This window comes from Nuphar pumila, chromosome 3 (assembly GCF_984573655.1).
Source record: "Nuphar pumila chromosome 3, dmNupPumi1.hap1.1, whole genome shotgun sequence".
NCBI classification, from domain to species: Eukaryota; Viridiplantae; Streptophyta; class Magnoliopsida; order Nymphaeales; family Nymphaeaceae; genus Nuphar; species Nuphar pumila.
In genome coordinates this window covers 47,558,279-47,566,319 of record NC_143251.1, presented here as the reverse complement: position 1 = coordinate 47,566,319, position 8,041 = coordinate 47,558,279, and the positions used below count along the sequence as shown (strand labels likewise).

The window sequence follows — 8,041 nt, the reverse complement described above, 5'->3', positions numbered from 1 at the left end:
GCAAAACCCTTTTTTTTTGTTTTTTTGATAAATCTAACTACCGATCTACATTGTGCACTTAATAGGCTTTTGGACTGCCCAAATCCAGCATGTGTATAGTTTTTCTGCCAATGAAAAAATCAATGGTAAAAAATGTATCAATTTTTTTCTAATCAAATAAGTCCTTTTTCATAGGAAATACCATGACATAGGAGTCGATTCTCACTAACTAAGTTGGAAGGTAAAATTGATTTTTTTTTTTCATTTCACGAGAAGGACTGATTTGGATGACTGAAATGTAAGGCATAAAGGCCAAAACCAGGGTTTTCGTACTTTGAAGATGAGAATAGTTGGAGAACGATAGATACGCTTGCAACTTGGAGGTAGTGGTCCTCCACCACTCCCCAGCATTTTAGAAAGGACAAGGACAATGTCTAGAACGTACCCATAAAGCTAAGATTCAAGGATGGCGCACAACTTGTAGAACCCCAAGGCACGGACCCTCCACAAAAGGCCATATCATAGCCACAGACCTGTAGTTTTCATCGGGTCCGGGTATAGTTTTTCTTATAGTAGAACCGATTAGACCCAAGTTCGGACCTGATACAATACCCAAAAATCTGGTCCAAGTCTGGTTCCACCTGGCTCTGAACCAAACCTGACCTGTTGACACCGGCTGTTGTTGGTTTAATCGAATTGGCAAGTACCACCAACGCTCACCAAAAGCATAAGCCTGGCTTGACACATCCAAGAAGTCGGCTAGCCCTCTTGGTCACCAACCCCTTTTATACAAATAGTTCAGTTTTAATACATGTTTGGAGAGAGTGGGTTCTCTTTCCTTGTGGATTGAGGAGCGGACCATCCTTCCACTGTAGGCAAATGCACCCTTAGAGTTCAAATCTCATTGTCTTCATACAGTTTGTTTACCAGCCCTACCGACAATTCTAGTTGGTTCTTGCTAGCAGGTAATTCTAGTTGTTTAGCAGCCTACGGCATGGACTTCCCCAACTGGAGTACACCCAGCCAGGCAGCTTGAAACAAAACCAAGACACTAGGTTGACCAACAAGCCCTAAAAAACACATACGCTTTCCATGAAATAAACTCACAATCACAAAGCCAAATGAAGCAGAAATCCCATCCACCAAAATCTCAGTTTAGAAGGGGCCAGGTTCGAATCCCTCTGCCACATGGGGCTTAAGAGATATCTGGTAGGGGTCTGCCTAACCCTAGCTAGCCTATAAATAAATAAAAAAACTCATTTTTAGAAAAACACAATGAGAACCCTAAAATAAAACCACCAAAGAAAAAACTTATGGGGAAAACTACATCAATCATTGAACATTTTATCAACACCACCAAGCACTCCTTTTGCTCCCTTTTGTTTTCCCTTTTAAACCTTTTGTATATCATATTCATATCACTACATGCCAATAGAGAGAGACCCATTCACCATTCACCAAAATCATCATATTATATTATTCCTTCTCCTTGCTGTTTATAAAGAAATACCCATCATTAAGAAAAGGGCTCAATATATATAAAAAAAAACTTGAATTATTAGTGCAGAGCTGTAGCATCATACGGCTGGTGGATGGTCACCCTCAATAATCTGAGATTTTTTTTTTAATTTTCACCATTAAAATTCAGAAAACCTCTTTCTTATTACACTTTAAATAAAACACATAAAGTCACAAACATCCTATTTAGATAAATTTAGAAAAAACAAAAAAGAAAAGGAACTCCAACATTGGATGCTCTGGACGTTGCGAGACCCACCATGAAATTAGTGTTTAATAACCTGTCGACTGAACAAACTGAAGAGAGAGAGAGAGAGAGGGATTCTCTAACCGGTACAGATTGTTTACTAACTTGTCGAAATTAATAAAAAAAAAAGGGAGAAAAAAAGGATTCCTACCACCGCCCTCGGCCGGCGTGAGGAGGTTTGTTTGCGTGATACAAGTTTAACCTGATTCAAATTTCCGGCGAGAAAATTAGAAAATTTTTAATATATGATTTTTTATGTTTATTTTCAGAAAACGAATTAATTATAAACCATCATGCAACAACAGAATACAATATACAAATGTAATCTCAAGAAAAATAAACCAAAAGAAACGAAAATCAATCACAGGAATTAACACAAAAAAAGGGAAAAAATGGAAGGAGAGAACAGCACCCTTTTTCCGGTGAGTCACCGCCGGAAAGTGACGATGGAGGAAGGTTTTCGTGATTGGCTCTAGGAGGAGGAGTAGAAGGAGGAAGGAGGGTCGTAGAGATCGTAGGGAGCCCAGAGCGAGTCGAGAGAGCACGGCCTGTTCGAATCGAGCCGGAGCCACGGCTTGCCGCTCCCGCTCCAGTGGAGCAGGCTCACCGGGCCCGGGTGGAGGCTCCGGCAGCTCCCCCAGACGTTGTCGCCGCCGAGGCCGTGCTGGTTCCACCGGTGGTCGATCGGCTCCACCTTTCCGGCGAAGACGAGAAGGAAGGGCGGGAGCGAGCCGAGCTCGTAGATCCGATGCGCCTTCTGGACCTCCATCCACCGCTCGATCCGCCTCGTGTAGCCGAACCTCCGCCACCGCTTCAGGTCGATCACCATCACCCCAGTGTTGAAGTAGCACGGCTTCCTCCCCCGGAACGCGCCGGAAAACCGGACGTCCCCCCAGAAACCGCTCGTGAAGTACTTTGTGAAGTTCGCGTGGCAGTATTCCGGCGCGCCGACGATCCTCGACCCGAGCCCGATCCCCCACAGCTTCCCGATGTCGTCGACGACGACGACGTCCGAGTCGAGGTAGATGACCCTTCTGACGCAGGGTTCGAGCAGATCGCCGAGGTAGTTCCGGGCGTAGTTGAGCGGCTGTTCGAGCGCCGATCGGACGGACGACGAGATGAGGCCGCGGACCAGATCGGGATCGAAGAAGTAGAGCTTGAATCTCAGCAAGGGAAAGGTGGAATTGACGAGGAGCTCGAGGTCGGAGGCCGAGTCGGAGACGAGGAAGTGGAAGAAGACGTTCTCCGGGCAGATAGAATGCTGAAGAACGGAGTGAACTGCCGCCATTGAACCCCGGAGATACTCGGCGTCGAGCGTGATCGCAACGTGAACCAGCAACGGGTCGCAGGCGGTCGTTCCGTCGCCGGCCGGTCGCTCGCATTCCCCGGCATTGCGGAAGGCCGAAGCTTTCCTGAAGGAGAAGAGATTTCCGGCCGATGGCATCTGCGTCGGAAGCCGGAAGGAGCCCTCCCGGATCACCTCCGCCGGCGGGAACGACTGCAGAGACGGCGCGAGGACGATCACGACCATGGCCGCCGACGAGAGGCCGGAGAGCTTCACGAGCCAGAGCATTCTCCGGCGGTTTTTCCGGTGGATACTACTCACCCGGCATCCGATGTACCTGAGGTTGATGAGCAGGTGGAGGATGACGAACGTCCCCTTGAGGTCCGCCAGCCTCTGGTCCCTCTGAACCCTCCAGACTTTCATATACAGCTGAGATTCGTCGACGGCATCCGCAGCTCAGACGCCGAAACCCTCCTTCTCCTCCGATTGGAAGCCGAGCTCCGGCATTGGCTGCAGCCTTCGGACGACGCCCATCGACGGCCACGACGCAGAATGGGAGTCGAATCGACGGCCGTCCTTCCCTTCACTCCCAATGTTTTGTGATCGATGGTGGTGGTGGTGTTCGGGAGGGAAGGAAACGAAACAAAGCGATGCAGAGAGAGCGAGGAGAGGCCAAAAATAAAAAATAAAAAAATTAACTTTTTTCTTCCATTTCCGCCATTGAAAACCACGTTGACACCTCCAGAGATTTTTTTTTTCCTTTATTTTATTTATTTGTTTATTCCAATTCTTCTTTCTTGTAAAGGAGAGAGAAAGGAGATAAAAAAGTAAGCACGCACACAAACACATCATCAGAATCCTTCTCTCTTACTTGACATCAGAAAACGCCAGCAGATTTTTTTTTCCTTTTTCAGGAAAAAGGATATTAATTTTTTTTTTTAAATGAAAAATATCTTTTAGTAAAAGTATTTTTTTGAAGGACAAATCGTAGTTACCAGAAGGAACCCTCACTTTTTCTCAGTATTTCAGATCAGGAGAACAGCCTTTTTGATATTCTTGAAAACAAACAGTGCCACCTTTTTTTAACACTGTGGATAGGGTTGCAGACAAGTCGGATTCAGTAAGGGGAATTTGGCTGTTCCTGATCCGAATCGATCTGACTGCCCTGCCCAATGCATTTTGAGATCCGAAATATGATCCGTTCCCATCCTTCGCTGTGGATACAAAGCTACTTACACATATCTCCCGGTCAATGTGACACCTCTTGGCCCATAACAAGATGTTCAGACCATATCGGCGGTTTATCTGGATCAAATTTATCAGTATTTAGAGAAAATATAGTTCAGTTTCTGAAATTTTCGTAAAAGTAGGTCTTTATGTGAAATATTACTCGTTTTCTTTTGGGAGGAGACTCACACGAAGCGCGGCCAAAGATGCGAATATCTGCCACGTCGTCATAGTGAAAAAACGGCAAAATATCGGCAACCACAAACTTGCGAGAATTTGTTTTTTTTTTTAAATCTCACATTTTCGGTAAAATCTCGACAATAAAAAACCAATTTAAATATAAAAATAATTTTATAAGAAATTTCATAATAAATATCTGATAAAAACATAAATATCGTGTTTAAAACACAACATTTATGTTTTAGATGCGAGAAATTACCGTTTTTAACTTCCTGGTAATTTCTCGCGATATTTTTAAGAGATTTTCATAAATCTCGTGAGATTTGTCACTATGTGCCACGTACGCGAGAAGGAGGCCGGGAGGAAGGCTTTCACGATACTGAAAATCGAGCCATACACGTGTTAGGACGGAAGGCCAGAGATCGCTCTCAGCAGTCGAGACGTGTAGGAGAGGCTCGCTGCAGTGTTCTGGCGATTGCCGACGATTCCTTGTGGAATCTTCTGGAATCGTATATAGAAAAATGCCCGATATACGTATTTTTCATACTTGAGTACGTAGCTCTGCTCCCCAGCAGTGCCAGTCTGGCGCCCATTAAATTGAAACGGAGGAACAGGGGCTTTGTGCCGTCCTAAGAAAAAAACCAAAATCCCCTCTTTTATGAAATAAATAACTATAATACCCTTCAGTACAGTTTCGCCATATAATAGTGGAATGGTGTTATGGTAATATATACATTAAAAAGAGTTCTCTAGTTTAAAATTTAATTTGAAAAGCCGGTTGATTCTTTTTCTTTTCTTTTTTTCTTTTGAAAATTTCACGGATTTTCAGAATTTGCTTATTCTGGAGAACAGCCTGGCATATCTTAATGACTTCCACGTACTGAGATTGATATGCGTTCCTCTACTCATCCGTTGATCTCCTTGATGGACGCGTATAAATCGAGAACATCAGAACGTTAGTACGCTAGAAAAGGAACTGAGTTGCCCTCATTAACCTTGAGAGTCGTCCGTCTGAGAGATCAACGGTTAGTGAAACATTATGGTATAGAAATCAGAGTTGAGGACACGACCACCCAACCTTACGTGCCTTAAAGGTGTTAAGACAACAGCAGCTGCCATGTGCTAGTGCGATTCATTTTTTCAAAACATAACCAAATTCACTAGTAAATAGTGATCAGTGGAATTGGAATTAAAGGGGAGTTGGGAAATTACCCCCTTATCCAAAAAATGCAGATAATCCAGGACATTGCAGTCCACTCCAGCTTATCCTGATTTTCTAGATATGTGTGTGTACACCTGCTAAATGGTAGGTAACTTGAATCTCTATTACATAAAAACAAGTTAACAAGAGGATGCTAGATGCAGATTGACCAGCAAGTTTGATTATTTTTTTTTTTTTGAAAAATAAGATACAAGGAAACCAACCAATTTTTTAAACGTTTTAATCTTCCCCATCTTTCCTTTGAAGATGGGAGCCGGGATCAGGCGTCATCACATGACACACGTGTTGGATTAACCATCATGCTTTACGTACGTGGTAGTTATCCATGATGTGGATTCATCCCCACATCTCAGATGATCTCCTTCGATAAACCGGCATAGGATTAAAGGAGAATGGTTACCCAAACCGTTTCTACCCTATGCCCTATATAAGGGTGTTATGAGCAACCCTTTAAGGTATCAGTGATATGCTATAAAAAAAAGTGCGTGTGTGCAAACTAAAGAGGGAAGAGGTCTACTCACCAATTGCATTTTGAAAGCTTGCATTTGTGGTGGTTGCAGCCCCGCTGAGCAGAGAAATCCTTTTTGTCCTTAACGACTATCACCCTCCAGCAACGACCTTCTCTGCTCCAGTCGAACCCCACCATCGGCAACAGCAACCCGGCAATAGTTGCCTCAGGTACGCAACACCTCCTCTGTGCTTTTGCTATTTACATAACAACCTTTGTTTGTTTGGCTGCCTCAATACAAGGTCATCGAAATCAACAGGGGAGGCGATACCGGATGACCCCAACAATGGGTTATGGGCCCACACCCTGCATCTGCTGCGCAGGGTGTGTCCTGGTCGTCTGGTTGTACAGGTCGTCATGGGGCAACGCTGCAGTTGGTCGCCAGCACCGGCGACTGTCGTCATAGGGTGACAGAACAAAAAAAAAGGTTTCGATTTTTTACTTGTGGCCGTTGGGTTGCAGGAGCATCAGTTGTCGCCGATGGTAGTCACAGAATGACACCAACTTAATGGCCGGCATCTGTTCGGCGATACAGCACAAGGGTTTTCCTGTTTCTTCTACCGTCGGGCTAGGAGAGATGTCGCGCCGGTCCAGGCTCAGTGAGGGTCGCCGACAGGTGTGGCGGCTCGCCGGCAAGCAACATCGGACGCCAGCAGGCGGCGTCAGTCACCGACATGTAAATGGGACCCCCCCTTTTCTGACTTCTTTCACTGTTTAAAATAAAAAACAGAAACCTGAGGGGTTTTGTTTATAAAAACAGTGAAATCGGGTCCGAATATTGGGTTTGATCTGGTTCATTCCGGGTCTGACTCAGATCCGGCTAGTGTCGGGTTCGACCCGAATACGATTTTCTTTCGGGTCTAACCCAGATCCGGTTATAAACTAGGTCAGACCCGGATCCAGTTCAAGTCAAGTCTGACTCGGATCCAGTTTAACTCGGGTCTGACCCGAGTCCAGTTCAAGTTGGGTCTAACCCAAATCTAGTTTAATTCAGGTCCGACCCGGATCCAGTTTGAACTGGTTCTGACCTGGATCCAGTAGGGTCCAAGCACTATTTGGCCTGAACTGGATCAGAGACTGATTTGGCCCCTTTCGGGACCGGTTCGAAGCCATTTTTGACTGGTTCCTTCCAGTTGCTCACCGATTTCGAGATGCTAAGACCTTGTTTTCATAAATATAAGAAAATAAAGAGATTTTGGCATACGATTATAGGATTTTTATGAACCTTTGTTCATACTTGACACCGGTTCATAAGGTTCAAAACTGGTTTGGACCTTTGGATAACCGGTTCAGGGCTATTTTAGGTCTGTTCAGAGTACTTTCAAACATGTTTCTGCTTAAGAACCTAGAGTTTTACCTATTGAAGCTTGGCTTTTGTTATTGTTCATGTATTTATTTGTAATTATGCATGCATAAATGATTGTTTAATATTGGCATCAAGGATAACTAGATGACTTAGTGAATTCATGTCACCAAAGTGACTGAATACACGTATGTTGTCAAAATTTTATACTATCATATGGTTTTAGCCAATATTACTGTTGTACTTAGATTCATGAAACGATAAACGACCGAAAGATAGTTTTATCGTGTTTGGAATTTAAGTATGATAGAATAAGGCAAATGTGTCGAGATACATCACACATGTGTATCCAAAGGTACCTTCTGTCGATGGTCTAACTTCACAAAACCTTAGTTTTACCAAATATGGTTAGTAGGCAAAGTGGTTTCGCGTGTCAGATCTTTTATCAAAGTAGGACTCCGATAACCCCCTTCACTCACCTGAAAATAAGCATATTAAGGGCCTTTATTTTTTTGCTTTTTCATTAAAGTTTTAGTCTCATATGAATGCTTCTTGATATATGTCTTTTGTCG

General features: G+C 44.0%; 1 pseudogene across 1 annotated transcript; it reads right to left on the bottom strand.

Annotated features, from left to right (window-relative positions):
* Positions 1–1,980: 1,980 nt before the first annotated feature.
* On the bottom strand, positions 1,981–3,783 carry LOC149842823 (putative galacturonosyltransferase-like 6 pseudogene; annotated as a pseudogene). Its single transcript, XR_016431090.1, has one exon. The product of XR_016431090.1 is annotated as a putative galacturonosyltransferase-like 6 pseudogene (transcript).
* Positions 3,784–8,041: the final 4,258 nt, after the last annotated feature.